The sequence below is a fragment of the Dermacentor silvarum genome, chromosome 2 (assembly GCF_013339745.2).
Source record: "Dermacentor silvarum isolate Dsil-2018 chromosome 2, BIME_Dsil_1.4, whole genome shotgun sequence".
NCBI classification, from domain to species: Eukaryota; Metazoa; Arthropoda; class Arachnida; order Ixodida; family Ixodidae; genus Dermacentor; species Dermacentor silvarum.
This window is the reverse complement of record NC_051155.1, coordinates 26,181,207-26,201,563: the sequence shown is the minus strand read 5'-3', so window position 1 is coordinate 26,201,563 and position 20,357 is coordinate 26,181,207.

Genomic DNA, 20,357 nt, shown 5'->3' with positions numbered 1-20,357 from the left:
CAAATTTGCTATCGCAATTGATTCTTCGCCTTTCAGGTGAAACTGCGACAACTTTTTTTGCGATCGCCAGCGCGCCCCAATCACTCCCTACCCTCCACCCGGAGCGTTGCGCGCTACGGAAGATGGCACGCTTCCTTCCCGCGTCCCTTACTTCCGTGCGCGATATTGAGCCGCGATCACCGGCTCACCCTCGCACTATTTCACACACGTAAAGCATACGGCGCCCAGCCACGATTTCATCGTCCTCGGACTTTAAATGGAACCTCACGGCGACGGCGACGACGACGGCAGAAATGCGTCTGGAGTGTCCATATAGTTGCTATCGCAATAAAAATATATGTCAAGCATCTGTATTCGCTCAAATTTTCCCTTAATAACAATACTAGTGCCAAACATTTCTGTGAATACGCCGCCGCGTTCAACCAAGCATAGTAGATAATGACGTGCTCTACGGCGTCATGACAGCACTTACCTCCTTTTTTCATCTGTAGTAGCTTCAGGAAAGAAAAATAGAACAGAATTCAGAGGTTGAATTCACAACGCTTTCCACTTGTAAGTGAACTCTGCTATTGGCCAATCGCCTTCGGTGATATTTTGTCCAGCATCAGCATTGGTTGGTATTTGCTCTGACGAATAATACAAGCATAACAGTATTTTGTCAATCCGTACCCAGACCCCTACGAAACGGATTAAAATCTGTGCTGCCAGGCGGATGTGAACAAACCTTAGCCCATAAGTAGTTCTGAGATAACTGCAAGCAAAGTACACTGGGTAATGATGAATATTACTTTCCAAGTTATAAAATAAACGGTCACCTAATGTTCTATTTATTTACGTATCCACAAATACATGATTGTAAGACGTTATCCAGCTATTTGAACACAGGAAGGTGACATGTGCTTCGAAGTAGCGGGTCGCAAACTGCCATTCAGTTGAACGTTGCGTTTTTTTACCCCCCTTTCGTGGAAGCTGCTGTAGCCCATAATTTGCTTGGGCTTTCTCAAAGTTATATAGAATATTTTATTAGCAACAGTATGCCTTTAGGTACTATCACTTCTGTGAAACACAGCTCATCATTTTTGCTAACGACTTGTTTTTCACTGCTGGCCGTGGTTACTATATCGATTATATTCTTTTGACTTGAAAAAGCTCTACAGACACTCTCACATTTGCTGAAACGTTTCTACTACTTTTCGTACAGTGCAACATTTTTTCAAGCATGCCAACATGCTTCAGTGGGATACTTACCTCCGAACGTTGACCACATTCCGCTCATTAACCCTGTAGGTAAAATAGAAATGCACTGAGGTAGCAAAGTGGAGGGAATCGTCTGAAAACAAAAAATAAAAATCTATGGTTTTACGTGCCGAAAGCCCAATTTGATTATGAGGTATGCCGTAGTAGGTTTAATCTGTAATAATTTGCACCGCCTGGGGTTCTTTATTGTTCACCCTATGCACGGGCGTTGTTGTATTTCGTCCCATAGAAATGCGACCGCCGTGGGCGGGTTTTAATCCTTCAACCTCGTGCTTAGCACCGCAACGCCAAAGCACAAAGCCACCACGGCGAGCAACAATCTGTTCATGTTCTGGTACATGCATTTCAGCAAAGCCGCTTCATGCATGGGCGAAATAAGAAAGACAATTCCAATTGTATTAAGGTGTGTAACTTGTTTTCAGAGCACGATATAATAAAGCAACATGGCAAGATGGCACTGAATACTTTGTCATCTGCTCAGTAAAAAAAATGTACTGACGATTACTATACTCCCTAATGCAAAATTTGAGCTCAGCCGTATACGTGTTTTAATTACACGATATATTGGCCAACATGGATAATTTGTGTCGTGCGGTACATTGCAAGCGAAATGAAGTGTGGCGTGACTGGCTCACTAATCGGGAGATCGCAAGAGGCAGCAAGCGGGTGAGGCGTGGGCACGATGCACAGCAGCCGCCGCAGGCAGACCTCCGCTGATGCAGCGCTTTGGTGAACAGACGACGCACTCTACTCTGGCGCCATCTCCTAGCCATCGTCGCCGCAGAGCCCGTCTTGCGCAGCACTACGCTTTTCTTCTCACGCTTTCGCCGTATCCTCCACCTCCGCTTTCCGCCTCATGGTTCCACTGCACCCTGCTCCTTTTCCGCTTTCCCCCTCGTGCTCTCTGTGATCTCACCGTCTTTCATTTCACGCTGCGCTCCGCGTTCACTTTCATCCTTCGATGTGCTCGTTCACTCGGTTACGAGGGTCAACGCCGACGCTCGCCGCAGGAATGGACGCCTAAGAGCTGCGCTCTAAAAAAGAAAGATTTTTTTACAATGATGGCGTCAACAATCCTCGCATTTCTCCCACGTCACGATGTAAGAGCAGCTTGAGTGACACCAGTCCCTCGAGGCTCCAAAAAACGCGATTTTGCCGCCTCCAACGAGTGAACGGTTGGGCCACCCTAGAAGTGCACGAGTATGACGAAGGTTGTGGACCCATTAGCGCGCTCAGGGAGTTGTCGCCGCCGTTGGACGTATATGATGTTCTCATTCCGGTCCGGGACTACCGGGTATGTCGGGCCCGGATTGAAACAATGTATCTTGATATATTCATTTCATTTATTATTATTATTATTATTATTATTATTATTATTATTATTATTATTATTATTATTAAAATTATTATTATTATTAGGAGGGGCGGTGTGCTTGAATCCCGCTTCACCTCCGCCGTGGGTCGGCCCGGTATTTCACAATCTTTGGGATCGGCCCACGCACACCTCGGTGTATTTTTAACGCGAAAAATACATAGAACCGTAGCGATATACAGCTTCGCTGTAAAAAAATTGACGGGGTCCTCACGTCCTTCCTTAGAGACATGAAGGCGAAACCTTTTCACCTTCATTGAACATTTCCTTGTATATATGTTTTTTGCCCTATATTTGTTACATAGAACTCTCGATGCACACACAGAAACTGTATTGCTCATTTCTTTCTTTTTTTACATATCAGATCCAACTCTTCAGTCGCGCAATTTCAGAGAGAATACTTCGTTTCTCCTTTCATTCCTTCATGGATACACAACCAAATCTTCCTCAGAGACGTATACGGCCGACTCCGCTAGGACCTGGCTAAGGGGTGTCCATGTCGCAACGAACGCAAGCGAGCATATGCCGCCGCCCCGTCGGCGTCGGCAGATGCAGCGTTCCCTTTCGCCAGTGGTGTGATTTTGTAGGAATTCTATTAATTCTGTTATGCCCTTTGCCGCCATCATCTCGGTGCCATTGGTGGGAAACGACCGAGTCGAGCCAATTTTGTCTGTCAATCACGCGACGTCAGGAACCCGCAAAAACCCGAAACGTCAAAGTGACGTTGACGCACTCATTAGGCAGAGCATAAGAGAGAAACAACTTTCATTGAAAATGGCAAGTGTAAGAGGAGTTTCATAAGACATAATTTTTTGGCACCGCCAAAGGCAGGGTCGTTTCAGAAGGCACAAAAAATGGTTACTTCTCTCATCGCTATGGCGGTGGCTCTTCGCCGTCACCGACGTGGTCAGGGAGAGCCGGACAACGCGTTTGACATGCCTGATGACCATTTTCGACAGCATTTTCGCCTCTCGCAGGAAACGGTGCGGTTTTTGTGCGAGGAACTGACAGAGGAACTAGAAGCGGAGCGAGCGACGGGGCTGTCGGTGGAGCGGAAGGTGTTGTGCGCGCTGCACTTCTTTGCCACCGGGAGCTTCCAAGCGTCCGTAGAGAGCGAGGCTACTATCGGGGGTGTCGCAGTCGGCCGTGAGCCAGTGTTGCCAGGTTTGGCTATATATAGCCAAATTGGGCTATAGAAAAAAAATTTTGGCGTCGACTTGGACGAATTGGCTGTGTGGCTATATTTGGGCTACTAAAAATCTGCCACTTGGCTTTGTTTGGGCTATACGTGGCGCCCTAATCGACGCTTCAAACGTGGCTCTGATGGAGTAGAAACAAATCTCGAAGGCTACGTTTTAGCTGTCTGAGCCGGCCGCGCGGCTGTGCGTGTGTGTGTGCGCGTAATACCCCCTCCCCCACCCCTCTGCGCCGTTGTTTGAGCCGGTGACTTTGATATTTGACGCACTCAAACTTACACCCCACTTCATCATCAGACACACAATCCCCAGGCATCAGGATGAGCCTGGGAGTAAATGGTTTTTCTCAGTACACTGTACTTACATGGCTATGCTCACAAAGTGAGAACAGTAAAATAGGGTCGGGCGATCGTTGCGCCGACATGAAAGAAGGGAAGCACGGGTAGAAGACACGCTCCAGTGTGTTCATGGCCATGGCTTCTGGGTAAAGTATCGCGCCGGGCACAGCTTTCGATCGGCTCCACGTTTCTCACGCTAAGCTTTACTGCCATTTTTCTTTCCCTGCGAGATTAATTTTTGTTCGTGCTTACATTCGAGATTTAGTTCGATAGGTTAGACTTAAGATCACATCCTCCTCGGGAGAGGAGAATCGAACCATGGGGAAGTGGGCCAAGTATGCTAGAAAGTATAAAAAAGAATGGGAGCAAGACCTCGAGCTCAAAGGTGGGTCCTGGTGCTCCTGGTTTGCGCGTAACGTCACATATGCAGATACTAATTGTGCTAATATCGCAACAAGTTTTCCACGATGACATCAGTGCACCACGTCACGTGAACATCAACCACCGTGTTAGCTTAGCAGGTGAGGTGTCGCGCTGTTGTCTCGAGGACGCCGGTTTGATTCCCGGGCACGGCGGCCGCATTTCGATCTAGGCGAAATGCAGGAACACTCGTGTACTTAGATTTGGGTGCACGTTAAAGAACCCCAGGTGGTCAGAATTAATCCGGAGTCCGCCACTGCGTCATGCCTCCTAATCGGATCGTGGTTTTGGTACGTAAAACCCTAGCAATTATTATTATTAGCACATCAAGATGGTTTGCTTTTGACAGTAACCGGTTTTCACAGGATTACCTCTGTTGTCAATTTGTCGTTTACCTTTGCTCTCTGTGCGCCGTCTAGGCTTTCACCATTTCGAGCGAGTTGTGTTCGGGACGTGCTCGTCGCCGAAAACGACCGCGCACTTCTTACACTTGTGTGCCGTTTTACGCAGCAATCTGTTAAAGCTTTGCTTACTTCAATTCAGACAGTGAGTGACATCTGTTGTCTGTCACTTTATTTTAACGCGTGCTAGAGACCTAAGATGGCGGCCAGGTTGATGTAAATGGACACTATATTGGGTGTGTCCCAGCTAATACCCGGCCCAAGCTAACTACAAAAAAAGATAGAAAAGGAATGAGAAAACAAGATAGGACGATCAGACTAATAACGCCAGATATCATAGCGCGAACGACTGGTTTTGGCTCATAAAAAAAAGGAGCCGTGGGCGCGTCGCCGTTGCAGACCGCTGAACTTTGCCTATGTCGTAGGCAGAGGTCACATGAGAGGTCGATGATGCTGAACATTATTTCTCGTTCACTACAACGAAAAAGTGGAGTTCGTAGTTAACATTACTGTAAATATCCAAAAATAATAACTTGGTACTATATGTCATAAAATATAAGCACTGTGATTTTGCCCTCTGAAGCGATTCGTTGGAAGTGTTGTGTGTGCAAGCATGATGTCGTTGTTGTTGTCAAAGGTCGACCGTCACAGCGACACGGACATTTTGTTCCGATGGGTCGTGCATAAAAGGATTGCCGTAGTCGAATATGAACATGTATACACAAACAAAAGTTTAAATAAACATGGCTATATTTGGCTACGAAATTTCTTGCTCTTTTTTGTGTTTGGTTACATTTGGGCTACAATTTCTGTAGCTTTGGGCTATGCCGCCTCGTCCGACCTGGCAACACTGCAGTGAGCGAGTGCGTGCGACGCGTGGCAGAGGCTGTCTTAAACGCAGGGGCCCGCAACAAGTACATCCATTTTCCAAAGACGTCCGAAGAAAAGGTAGCCGTGAAGGCAGGTTTCCTTCGGCGCGGTGCTATTCCCGGCGTCATCGGATGCGTGGCAGGCAGCCTCATTGCCATTATTGCACCCAAGGGTGGGCGCAAGGCTGCGTTTATGTGTGCGAAGGGTGCACGACTACGTCCTAAACGGCATGTTCGTAAGTTTCGTCATGTTCTCTAGGGCTCCTCATTCTTTTCACAGTTGTGTTGCGCTTGTCAATGCGGACTTTGTCCGTTCACATTTTCCTCAGATCTGCGACGCGGACATGAGGATCGTCGCCGCGGATGCAATGCGACCAGGGTCGGACCACGACTGGATCGCCCGGTGGACGGCATGGTTGCGTCGGTGGTTCCAAGCGGGGCACATCGCGAATCTCGTGGAACACCTCCTCGATGAAACAAAATATTTTTTGTCGCAGTCACGCTTCAGTAGCGAATAGAACGCCATGTCCGCCCCAACACTTTCATTGAAATAGCAAGCACGTGAGTAAGTGCCTGCCTAAAGTGATTGCCAGGAGCAGAAGATAGCAACACTCATTAGTGCTATACTGTGTCCATTTGTAGCACCAATAAGTGTTGATTTCTTCAGCTTCTTGCAGGCAGTCATTAGAGCGCTTGTAATTTCGTTAACAGTTTGTGTCGGCGAGGACATTCCCGACTCGTGCTTTTACTTGGGACTCACGACAGTAATCTCTACGGTCTTCAACCTGCCAACCCTACCTTTGTTGAATGATGCTGTAACTTTCCTCAGTTGCCAACTTGCCTCTCGGCAAAGGAGTACTCAATGCATTATTTCCATCTTCACGCAGGTGACAGTGGCTACCCCTTGGAGCCATGGCTCCTGACTCCGGTTCCAGTCCATCCTCTAGGGGAAGTGGGGGCAAGGAATGCGCAGATAACACAGGTTTCCGAGAATGAGGGCAACGTGGTGTCGCGGTGATGCCCTCTTCCCTCAAGCAACACCTGGCGCGCTATAGCAGCTGCAGCTGTACCCTTTCGCCCGTTCTGCTCCGTCGAGGCACGCTCGTGACGTGGAGTCGCAGCCAATGGGAATTTAGGTGCCGTTTATTGCTTGTCCAGACTTATTCGCTTAATGAGCCAATTTGACGTTTTCGCATCAAAAGTGTCTTTTCGCGGTCGCGTCGCCACGCCACTCTATGCTGTCTCTACGGCAGCGCGCGTGCTCTTCTCGCGTTGATCGAGGCGATTATTCGCGCTGCGCGTACTCCTATCATGTTGTACGCAACGCTCAGTCGCGCTGCGCATTCTCTTTGCTTGTGGCGCTAACAATGCGCGTGCTCTCTCTTTCTCTCTCGTTGCTCGAGGCACCCATGATACAGGGGACGATCATTCTTGCGGGACAAGATAAGTCCTCTAACGGTGCAGATGAAAAAATAAAGACAAGGAAAGGCCGAGAGGTTAACCAGGTTGCACTTGGCTCGCTATCTTACACTGGGAAAGGGCGCAACGGGAAGAAAAGAAACATTACTGGGGATGCTTAAAAAAATGACAGCAGATCCACGAGGTGAATGATGATGAGTGGGCGAAGCTCCGGAGGGAATCATCGGATCTCCCGCTTAAGGGGACGCTAGCACAAACGCGTTAGAAACGTGCAGTACTCTCTAGTAAGGGGGAGCGGCCACAGCGTCTTACGCAGCCATTTACACATGCCGGAACGTGCACCGCGTTTGCCGACGCCATCACATGACTGCTGAGAGAGTATACCCCCCGTATTCATAAACGCTCCTCGACTTGAACTTGACTTGCCACCGCTTTGGGCAGCGCGTTCGAAACGCGTTGAAGGTAAGGTGGAGAGGCCACAGCGTCTTACACCAGCTTCTTACACGGGCCGTAACGCGCTAGCACAAACGCGTTAGAAACGCGCTAGAAACGAGGCCTTTCGTTAATGTTGGGTATTTATAGCCATCGTGGTGCGTTTGTCCATGTCCGCTTCGTGGCGTAGTAGGCTAACGCCGCGCGCTCAGAAGCGAGGGGTCCCTGGTTCGATTCCGCGCTACGGACACAACTTCGGAATTTTTTTCTCATTTTTCTCAGACTGGTTACACACTACTACTACTACTACGACGGGGACGGAACGGGTGCCGCCATAAGGAGCTTCGCCCCTAAAATTTAATAATGTGAAGGCGAAAGCCTAGTTAGATAGCCCCCTGGACAGCACCCTCCGAAGCTCGTCCCGCTCGCTGCCATCACCAGGAGCCTCCCGCTTGCCCCCGTCGGTACCTTCACCTCTTAAGGCGGCTCGTCTTGCACGTACGGCAGCGACTTCTCTCTCCACCAATTCTGCATCCCCAGAATGCCTGCGTCGCATTAGGGCTGCTGCCGCAGCTTCATCCATGGCCGCTCCGTCCCGAAGGCGGTTACGACGAGCGGCCCTTCGAGCTGCTCTAGCCTCTTCGTACTTTCGCAGTCTTCCCCGCCCTCAACTAGGCCCTGGTGCGTCATCACCCATAGCGATGTGGAATGAAGCTCTGAGCCCAGGCGAGCGGTTACCTTATTCCAGGTAGCCGTGGCCTTGCGTTGTTAGCCTAGATATGTTCACCAGCCGGACTTGGGCTTGTCAGCTGGGCCTCCCACTGGTCTTCTGTTGGTACTTGGATAGGCATTGCCAGGGGGTTTGGTAGGAGGTGTTTAGCGTATTGCAGAATTTCCAGTCTCGTGCATACGTTGAAGGGTAAATCACCCACCTGAAGTCGGTGTAGTGTGACGGCTTATTCTTTGTTAAGCTTTAGTGTGATGCCAAGCATTCCCGCCTGTTTTTCATATAATGTTCTGAAATGCCATAATATTTGCTTTGTAGCCTTTCGTCTGGGTCTGGCGGTAGGCGATGTCCTAATTGCGAAAATATAACTTGTAATTCATGACGTCATGCTGACGTGTCGTCCCTGGGGTTTGAGCGTGAAATTGGGAAATGAAACTTTGATAGTCATTTTCTCTTCTAATAATCGAGCCATTTCGCGAAACAAGCCAAACTAGAGCCCTTCAAGAATACTCTATCAATCTAAACTGATTCATTCTTTCTCTTTAGTATCCCTTTAAATATGGTAGCATCACTTTGGTGCCAGCATAGAGAGGCGCGGATTACTTTGAATTTAGAAAATTTGAAAATATCTTGAAACACCTCTGCTGACGTCATCATCGGGTATAAATAACACTGGTTGAGCTTTTACAAAGTTGTTCTGTACTTCCACAGGGATATCTTTCCCTACGTTGACCCTGGCGAACAGCGGCAGGCAAGAGGAGCAGTGCGCTGAAATATCTTTGGTAGAGCGATCCCGTCATGCCACACGAACTCAGAAGTGGCAGAGTGCAGGCCGATGCGAAAGTGAATGGAGGGGCGCAAGTACTGACGGTGTATTTTGTACTCGCCTAGAAAATGCTGCATAAATATACTCGAAAATGCATTTTTGCTGTTAAATGGTCAAGCAATTTGTTTGCTAGTTGAAACATTTGACAGGAACATTTTTTTAAGTAAGGCCTAAATTTATATCTTTTTTGTATTTCGAGACAAACCTTGTTGCCACATCAGAGGATTTTTTATTGTAGTTCGCTCCTAATATCCTGTCATGTGTGGCACTACTGATATTTTTGTGTTTGCAAAGGCTTTGTTGCCGGAGTGACATGCTGTTGGCCCGAACATTTCAATCGCGACTAAACGTCGCACTTACAAAACGAACAGTGCTCGCGATTAGGGGAATCATGGATCGCCATTTTCAACCGATTTACATCAAATGAAAGTTAACAAAAATACCTTATTAGGACACCTTCCTTAGTCATAAACTAAAGATGTTTTACCGCCCGTCTGGTTTAGGGAAAGCAGTTGCGCGCCTCTGTGGCACTGGTGTCAAGAAAAAAAAAGTATTCAAATAAGTTCAAAGCGAGAAATGCTAGTCGCCGAAGATGTCGAACGATTTGTATACACATCCAAATAATTCCCCTGGGGAACATTAGAATGACCTGGTGGCGAGGCCCTCTTACCGGTGTATCCTGTCGGTGCCGTCATCTCCGAGACTGCAGGGAAGGAAAAAAAGCATGAAAACATTGACGAGTTTATAATTGGCTTAAAGTCAACCATAAATTGGACTTGTAAGCAATTATTTAATAGAGTATTTGCTTTACGGTCGGGGGCGGAGCAAGCATCACGTATATAATGCATGCTTACAGCACTTCCTTTCCCTCTCTTATTGTGGTTTGACAGCATCACCGCTCTTCTAAACAATAAACTCAGACCGCACTTGTATGAGGCACTGTGTGAAGCCTGCATTGGCTAACTATTCTCATCAAGCGATACAGAAAGCGCACTGACTCCTGTAAGACGTGTACATTTAAGCTGTAAAACGAGTTAGATTGTCTTGCCCTTAAAAGAAGAAAGTCCACACATTGCGCCACATGGGCACATCTGCGCGCTAATACGTTTTCTCGGCTGTTGTTTCACACATAACAGGTTGGCTGTGGAACTGATCACGATAGCCTAGATTATTGTAGAAAACAGCTGAAGTGTGTGACGTTCGAATGGTTGGTTAGACTTCTACTTTGTGCAGAGAGCCCTGACGACAGGAGAAAGGCCAGGTTAATGACACAGCGAGATGACTTGGGGCTTATTCGAAGTGACATATGCAAGATGTCCCAGCTAAATTTAACCAATATTTAAAAACGGCCTGATGCGCTACAGGAGGACGCGAATAAAAGCATTTTGATCGTTGTTCTACGGAAGAAATCGCACACTTGTTGCATGAGGTTGAGCTGCACAACCAGTGAAAATTATATCAAATTTGTCAAATAATAAATTTAATGAAACGCACCCAAAAACAAAGTTGTAAAGCGTTCTTGAAAAGGTTCCGATTCAGGAGCATTTACGCTATCTATTGTAGACTCACGTTTTTGGCCTCATAAAGAAAGCCCACAAAATATGAGAACAACCCACCTAGCTAAATGCGCGCTGCGATCTAGTTGCTCAAATTACGGAAAACCTGCGGGCCGAATATCCCTCGTGTCTATTCTTCAGCCTGCGTGTATGTGAAGATGTTCGACAGGCATGCGTAGCCGCCGAGAACCTCTCTCTCTCACTATATATATATATATATATATATATATATATATACACACGAGAGAAGAAGGGGGAACCGAGGAGGTCGATTCTGTTAAGCATGACCACATAAACTCAAAAGACAATGAAGCCAAGGAAAGCATCGGGGAAATTAGGTTGGCTTGAAACTGGAATGTAGAATATACGCGTAATGAAGAAGATGGAAATGAAAATGGAAGATAACTTGTTGGCCTGCGGGAGCCGAACCCGCAACCTCCATATTAAGCGTGCGTTGCACTACCAATTGTGCTACGGCGACGGCCATCAATTCGTCCATTAACATGGGTATTTATATTTACTAGATCTAGCCCCAGGATTGTTACCCAGCGCCACTCAGAATCATGGTGGGCGGATGTGGAACATCCTTTTTAGCCCGATGGCGCCACAAAACACGTGATCTTGGGATAGCAGGCGCGTGGCTAATAAATCCGCTCATGCTACCTAATGACATTGTAGTGAACGCCTTCCGCGCGCCGCCATAACTGGCGCGCGTTTAATGGATAGTTTATAGCGCCACTCTGTGACACCATGTTATGCATCGGACAGGCAAGTCTGTTGGGAACACGCCTCCTCCTGTGTCGTGAGAGAATAAGAAGTTTGGTCTTTGTTTGCAACTCGTTGGAACTCGGCGCTCACGGTCTCATTGCTCTTCACCTGCGCTACCAACCAACAATGGTGACCCAACATGAACACGCCCAGCGACACCAACCCGCCTACCGTGTCTGTACTCAAATTGAAGTCTCCCCCCTTCTGGCCCACCGACCCCGAGCTCTAGTTCAGTCAAGTCGAGGCACAATTGGCCACCCAGCGCATCACAGCGGACCTCACGCGCTACCGTCACATCGTGAGTGGCTTGCCGCCAGCTACAACCAACGAGGCCCGCAATTTGCTTCTCGCCCCACCTGCGAAGAACACCTACCAAACTTTGAAGGAGACCCTCATTCGACGCCTCACACCACCCGAACCCGAACGGTTACGGCAGCTCCTGAAGGACACGGACATTGGCGACCGCACGCCATCTCAACTACTGCGCCACATGCAGCGTCTTGTGGGAAGTGTTACAGGTCTCGACAGCACGCTGCTGCGCGAGATATTTTTTCAGCGTCTCCCCAGCAATGCGCGCGTAGTGCTTAATACGGTGGCTGTAAAGGATCTCGGCAAGTTGGCCGCCATCGCTGACACCATCGTCCGTGGTGGCGGCAGCCCCCTCCATCTCCGTCGCTAACGTGCAAGTGGAGAGTGCTTCCGCCCGCTCCCCCAACGAATTCCTCGAGCTTGGCAAAGAGATCGCACGCCTCACCGACACAGTGGTAGCTTTGCAGGCACGCACCACGCGCCCTCTGAAGCAGCGCATTGCACCGCCACAGCAGCCGTGACTGCGCTGGTGCTGGTACCACAGGAAACATGGCGATGCTACGCGCAAGTGCGTTGCGCCCTGTCACTAACCGGGAAACGTCAGAGGCCAGCGTTGAGGGCGACCAATGCTGCAATATCGACGGAAAGTCGCCCCTTAGTGTTATTTACCACCGAACATAGTTGTGGCGTCTGTTTCCTTGTAGACGCTGGCACAGAGGTGAGGGTTATCCCTACGTCTCCAGCTGACCGTAAGCGTCCGAGCTCATCTCCATTACAAGCAGTCAACAACACAACGATCACTACTTATGGACATCGCGCGCTGTCCCTCAACCTAGACCTAAAAAGAACATTTAGTTGGATTTTTATACTTGCCGAATTTGCAATCCTTGGAGCCGATTTCCTCTGTCACTTTGGTCTTTTGGTAGACGGGCGCGACCGACGCCTATATGATTCTGTGTCGCAAGAAACAGTTGAAGGCAAGCCCTCAAGACGCCCTTCGTTAAGCCCTACCTTGGTCTGACCAGCCCGAACATCTCGCTTTGTAGCAATGCTGAACGAGTTTCCAGAACTTATGCGCCACGCAAAGGCGGACACTGCGGCTCAGCATGACGTGCTCCATCATATAACTACGACTGGTCCTCCCGTCCATGCCAGACCGCGTCGCACGTCTCTTGAGAAGCTCCGTTTGGCTCGCCAAACGTTCGATCATATGCTCAAACTTGGTATCAAATCGAGCCCCTCGGTATATCATCGAGGGCTCGATTTTGTTAATCATGACCACATAAAGCCAACAGACAATGAAGCCAAGGAAAGCGTCGGGGAAATTAAGTGTCGTTGAAACTGGAACGTAGAAAATAATGAGTGTTAACCTAGGAGTGTTAACCAGCGCCACTCATAACCACGGTTGGAGAATATATATATTGTAACGGCGACATGAAAGTACGAAGGGCGGTGCGCAAGAAGAGAGGACGAAGAAAACGAAGAGCTTTGTAGGCCGGACGGCACTACCACCGTCGTCCATCTCCTGTGAATAAAACTATTTCGTCACAACTCTTCGTAACAGTTGTGGTGGAGGTGCTGGGTAATTTACACCTGAAGACGGAAGTTGAACCACAAGTTCTTCGATGGAGCCGTCGCCTTGCTGGACTTCCACCGAATCCACCGGAGTTGAAGATGTCCCACGACGCAGATGAACAACGGCACATTCCAACTGCTGCGCCAACCTGTACCGTATAACTGAGAGTTGCGCGTCCTTTCACCGGAATACCGTACGAAGACGTCGAGGAATGGCTCATGCATTATCAATGGGTGAGCGCCGTCAATAAGTGCAATAGGGCTAATCAGATTTCGAACGTCGAATTCTTTCTAACGGATACTGCATTAGTGTGGTTCCACAATCACGAGGAAACGTTAACAACACGGGGCAGATTTGTTTCCGAAATCAAGGAGCAATTCGGTGATTCCGCAAGGAAAGAGAAACGGGCAGAACAGATGCTACTGCAACGAGTGCAATTGCCAGGCGAAACCTGCACGACCTACATTAACGCCGTAATAAAACTGTGTAGGATGGTGGACTCTGGAATGTCTGAGGAAGACAAAGTCGGGCACATCCCAAAAGGAATTGCCGAGGATGTTTACAGTTTCCTCATTGCAAATAACACCCTGGCTTCCGTCGCCGACATCATTCGGCACTGTCGCACTTTCGAGCCACTTAAGACGAGGTGAATCACGCCGAAGTTTGGCAGGCTAGCCAATGTGATGACAGTTGCAAGCATAGATAGCAACCAGCCCCTCGATCTTGCATTAAAGGTCCGACAAGTAGTCCGGGAAGAGCTCAGCCTGCATGTGCAAGTGAAACACCCAGGCACTAGCTCATAGCTTCCGCCTGCCACCAGATTTCGAGCCAAACGTTGCATCCTTCTCCCCGCATCCGCAGGCGAGGGGCATTGAGGATTATGAACTCGCGCCTCGACAGCAGCCACGTCTCTACGACAGAGGCCTTACTTATGACGCTCAGCCACAACGAGAACAGCCGCGTTTTTACCCCCGAGGCCCTGTGACTTATGATGTCAGGCCGCGACAAGAACAGCACCGACCCTGCTACCACGACGTGGGGCGCTATAACCTAAAATGATTTCAACCTATTTTGATTCCAGTTTCTGCAATCAGCCTCCATGATTGGTCGAAACATTTTCGGGCCACTCCCAACTTTGTCTATCTGTCACGCGACGTCACGAAAACCGCTATAGCTCCCCATCTGATATAACGTGTACACATTGATTATGCATGATTAAACCACGCAATAGAAAAATAATCAGTGCTCATTCGACGCCTTTTCACCATTAGCCCTCTGCTATATTGGTCCAATGCTTTCTGGCTACGCCCACTTCGCCTATCACGCGACCTCACAAAACCTCGAAAACTCACCACGTCAAAGTGACGTGTACGCAAAAAAAAGCATTAATATGCCGAACAAAACTGAAGACTTTTCTGAATAGCCACAGACTGCGCCGTTCCGAAAGGAATAGAAGATGGCTGCCCGCGGTACTGCGGATGTGTGTTTGTGTGGCAAAGTATTTACCACTGAATTCGCCGTTAATCCTCGATTCACGAGGCAGCCATTTCTTGCAAGAGTGTGGTGCAACCGTTGACTGTCGAAGTGGGGAGCTTTCGGTACAACACGAGGTTATAACAGGATTCATGGAGAACTCGCCACGCGAAGAAGGTGAATTTGTGTTTCGGAGGACATCTTCATTCCCCCACTATGCGCTGTATGCGTTCCAGTCATTTGCTCTGGTACCAAACCCGCCACATTTGATGCCGCAACGTAACCTCTTCATTCGGCTTGTGTAAAGAAGAACGTTTTGCTTCCGCATTGTTTAATAGTGTCGGTAGTTGAAGGACACTCTGGATTATGGGCAATGAATTATGCGGCCCAGCCCATACTTCTCCCTTCTGGCATGAAGCTCGCTCTCTTCAGAGAAGAGACGCCGGCGTTAGTGGCTGTACGCGGAGCTGCAGACGAGTCCCTCCATCCCTGCCCATCGGACTCGAAACTACTTCAGATGGTGAGCAAGTCGCTCAGCACGAGTGAGTGCTACACGTTATTGGATTTTCTATCCAAGCACTCTCAAGTGCTTGACTTTTCCCAGACTGACACGACGTCTCAAATTCCGACATCTAGAATACTCCATCGTATAAATACCAGATGAGCGCTCCCTATACGACAGAAGCCGTGCAGAGTATCCCCGACTGAGCGCAAGATAATTGGCGAGAAAGTTCAGGAAATGCTGCACAAGGGGATAATTCAGGAGTCCGCGAGTCCCTGGGCTGCACCTGTCATTCTCGTTAAAAAGAAAGATGGCAGTTGGCGATTCTGTGTCGATTATCGGCGGCTAAACAACGTTACCAAGAAAGATGTCTACCCACTTCCGCGTATAGATGATGCCTTAGACTGCCTTCATTCGGCTTCTTTCTTTTCTGCTGTAGACTTGAGATCCGGCTACTGGCAATTCCAATGCATGCCGATGATAAGGAAAAAACGGCGTTCGTAACACCCGATGGACTTCTTTAATTCAATGTCATGCCGTTCGGCTTGCGCAACGCACCCGTCACCTTCGAACGATTCATGGATACCATTCTGCGAGGTCTAAAGTGGGAAATATGCATGTGCTACCTCGGCGATGTTATTATTTTTGGGCGCACATTTCACGAGCACAACACGCGTCTCGGTATTGTACTCAGCTGCATACAGAAGGCTTGTCTTGTGCTCAACTCTAAAAAGTGCCATTTTGGTGAGCGCCAAGCCAAGGTGTTGGGACATCTTGTAGACAAAGACAGCGTCAGGCCTGACCCAGCGAAGACAGAGGCTGTTGAAGCATTTGAACCACCTCAGTCTGTGAAACAACTACGCAGCTTTCTAGGGCGCTGCTCCTATTTTCGGCGGTTAATTCCTCGATTTTCTGACGTTGCTCATCCCTTGACAAGCCTCCTGCACAAGAACGCCGCTTCCGAGTGGACGCGTTATTGTTCTTCTTCCTTTCGACAGCAGAAGTTTCTGCTAACGTCGTGATTGATCCTCCGACACTTCAGTCCTTCCGCGCCAACAGAAGTCCACACAGATGCGAGTGATGTAGGTCTTGGTGCTGTTCTGATTCAGCGCTTGGATGACAAAGAACACGTCATCACCTATGCAAGTCGGTCATTAAGCAAACCCGAGCGTAACTACAGAGTGACTAAGCAGGAATGTCTTGCTGTTATTTTTGCGGTGCAGTGATTTCGGTCGTACCTGTATGGGCGTCACTTTACGATCGTCACAGATCATCATTCTTTGTGCTGGCTCGTGAATCTTCTCGATCCATCTGGACGCCTTGCACGATGGGCCCTGCGTCTGCAAGAGTACAGCTTCACTGTATCCTACAAGGGCGGCCGCCGATAAGCTGATGCCGATTGCCTTTCCCGGATGCCTCTTAGTACAACGGAATGCGACGCCAACAGTTTCGACCACCTCATCGCATCCGTAGACCGCTGATTTCCCTGATGCCACAACCTTCGCAAGAAAGCAGCGTGATGACCCGAGTTTAGAGCCACTTTTCTCGACCGCGAAAGAGTCGACATCGTGTGATTTTTGTGTTCGGGATGGGCTGTTGTACAAGAAGAATTTTTCTGCAACAGGTGCACGGTTTCTTCTGGTGGTGCCAGAAGCCCTCCACTCTTCTGTTTTGCCCGTCGTGCACGATGATCCAACTTCAGGTCATTTAAGCTCCACGCAGACACTCCATCGTGCCAAAGAAAGGTTTTACTGGCCTCAAATGCGCAAGATTACGGAGCCGTACGTAGCCACTTGCGCCGAGTGTCAAAGTTACAAGAGACCTACTGCAGCCCCAGCCGGTTTCTTACAGCCTGTGGTGCCGCCCAGTTCCCCCTTTGAGCAACTAGGCATCGATCTCATAGGACCGTTCCCACGTTCTTCCACAGACAACCGCTGGATCATAGTATGTGCGGACTAGAGCACTGCACGGGCCAATTTTTTCAGCCCGGGCCCGGCCCGGGCCGGTTGTTATGTTGGGCTGCCCGCCCGAGCCCGACCAAAAGTTTTATGGCAGAACCCGGGCCCGGCCCGGGCCCGGAAAATAATCTACGTTACCCACCCGACCTGGCCCGCCACCCCTTTACCTTAGGCCCGAGCCTTGCCCGAGCCCGGCTCGAAACCAGCCCGAACCTACACCGAACCCCGCCCAAGAACGAAAAAGACACGTTTTTCAGGGTCGAGACGCTCGAGGATAACTCGTTGCACGTTACATCACACCACCAGAAAGTCCGAGCCCGGCCCGGGCCCGGGTCAAAAAGCACATGCCGTGCCCGAGCCCGACCCGAGCCCGCGAAAAAACTGCCCTACCCGGCCCGGCCCGGGCTTTCGGGTAAGCCCGATCCCGTGCAGTGCTCTAGTGCCGACTACCTGACTCGGTTCTGCGAAACGGCAGCACTACCCTCTGCAATTGCAGGCGAGGTTTCACAGTTTATGCTGCATTGCATTATAATTCGGCATGGTCCCCATCGTGTGATCATTAGCGATCGTGGCCGTCAATTCACAGCTGATGTTGTTGAAGAATTTCTACGTTTGTGCGCCTCCAACCTGCGACACTCAACGCCTTATTACCCGCAAACCAATGGTGTGACAGAACGCACGAACAGAACACTTGTGAACATGATTTCCATGTACGTAAGCTCGGACCACAAGAACTGGGACGAATTATTGCCGTTCCTCACTTACGCATACAACACCGCGCAACACGAGACCACTGGATACAGTCCGTTTTTCCTGCTTTACGCTCGTCCGCCGAGGTACACTTTGGACACTATCTTTCCTTTTGGCAGTCACGACGACGCTTGTATCACGGAAACTCTCTGCCGAGCGGATGAGGCTCGGTGCATCGCTCGATTACTTACTCTCGCTTCACAAAAGCAGTACAAATCCCGATACGATAGTCGACACCGGCAAGTCACTTACGATCCGGGTGACTTAGTGTGGCTATGGACTCCCGTGCGTAAACGCGGTCTATGTCAAAAACTGCTCGCTGACTATGTTGGACCGTTTATTGTGCTTCAGCGTCTCAGCGAGGTGAATTATAGAATTGCGCGCCTCACTTCCAATGGGAGACGGTCATCCAAGACCGACATCACGCATGTAGCCCGCCTGAAGTCGTTTATTTAACGAAAGCCCCACTGACTACTCGCCAGGAGGGCTTCGTCTGCGAGAGGAGCCAAGTGCGTCAAAGGTAGTGGAGTGGTAGCATCAGCAGTAACAACAACATTAGGAGAGCAGCGAGGAAGAGAAGGACGACGTGTAGGACCAGCACCCACTTGCCCTTCGGCTCAATGCAATAAACGCCTTCTAAACACCCCGTAACAATATATATATATATATATATATATATATATATATATATATATATATATAGTGAGAGAGAGAGACAGGGCACCGATTAAAAACTTTACTCATCATCTGCCTATATTTATGCCCACTGCCGTACGAAGGCCTCTCCCTGTGATCTCCAATTACCCCTGTCTTGCGCTAGCTGATTCCTACTTGCGCCTACAAATTTCCTCACTTCATCAACCCCCCTACTTTTCTGCCGTCCTCGACTGCACTTCTCTTGGTACCTATTCTGTAACTCTAATGGTCCACGGGTTATCCATCCTACGCATTACATGGCCTGACCAGCTACATTTTTTCCTCTTACTGTCAACTACAATATCGGCTATCCCCGCTTGCTTCCTGATCCACACCGTTCTCTTTCTGGCTCTTAACATTAGTTGGTGATGCATGATCGTCTTCACGCACAGCGCGCAGAAAGACGAGACGCAAAAGAAAGAATGACCCTAAGACACAACGCTGGCTCACAACTGAAGGATTCATGCGCACTACGCGTGAATGGAATGACATGCGCAGTCAAAACTTTAATGGAAAGACCAAGAAAACACACGAAAATTGACAAATGAAGAGTAATCTATAGTCATGTCATGGGTCGTGCGAATAAGTTTTTTTTTTTAGTTCAGTCAGCACTCTATCTGCATGCCATTCTTCATTTTGTGTCTCGCCGCTGTGTGCGCCGTGCATAGAAGTGTCAGACAAGTCACTGGTGACCGAGCTAATACGCATGTTTTTAACGAGTGCCGTACGTGCCATTCACAGTCATGGTGCTGTCTGCTGAATGACGGTCATACGAGCATGCCTACATATCCCCCTCGCTGACTTGCGGAGAAGAATTTTTTTTTACAGTGCTGTCATTTGCGAAGATTTTAAGCGTATATGCAAAGTCGTGCTTAGCCCGCCAGCGCGCGCGTGGTACAGTAGAGTACGCGAGGGCATACACTGAACAAGACCGAGAACAGGTCGGCTCTGTCTGCGCATTTCCGAAGATCAACATCGCACTTTACGATTTCGTCGCTCTGTTCGCTTCAGCAAACCTATTATGGCGCCGACTGTGAATTGTGACAAAACGAAGCCTACGAGAGACAGCATTTCTCGCCGCGTCACAAATGCGGAAGCGGCGAACGCTCATACCGGGTCGCAGCCGTTGTGCTGGCGGCGGGGGCATGCCGGGCATCGGCGCAGACGGCGCCTGACGCGGTGCAGCCAACGTCGCTCTCGGTACTACCGGAAGATTCATGCTGATAGGAAGCCCTCGAGCACTTCCAGTTGACTGGTTTGTGGTTGTTTTCTTTGGGAAAAGTGACCTACACCCACTGTACAAAACAAAAGCAAATACAAAACAAAATGTCAAAAATGATACCTTCAAAATCGATGCAAAGTTCATTTATGCAAAGACCCCAGACAAAAACAAAGTACCAAAGAAAAAATGCATGTTTTGGTGGTTAGGTCAATTCACCTGATTTATTTATTTAGCTCTACTGCAGGCTCTACCGTCGTCCTGTTGACTACGCCTCCTACCGTACTACAATT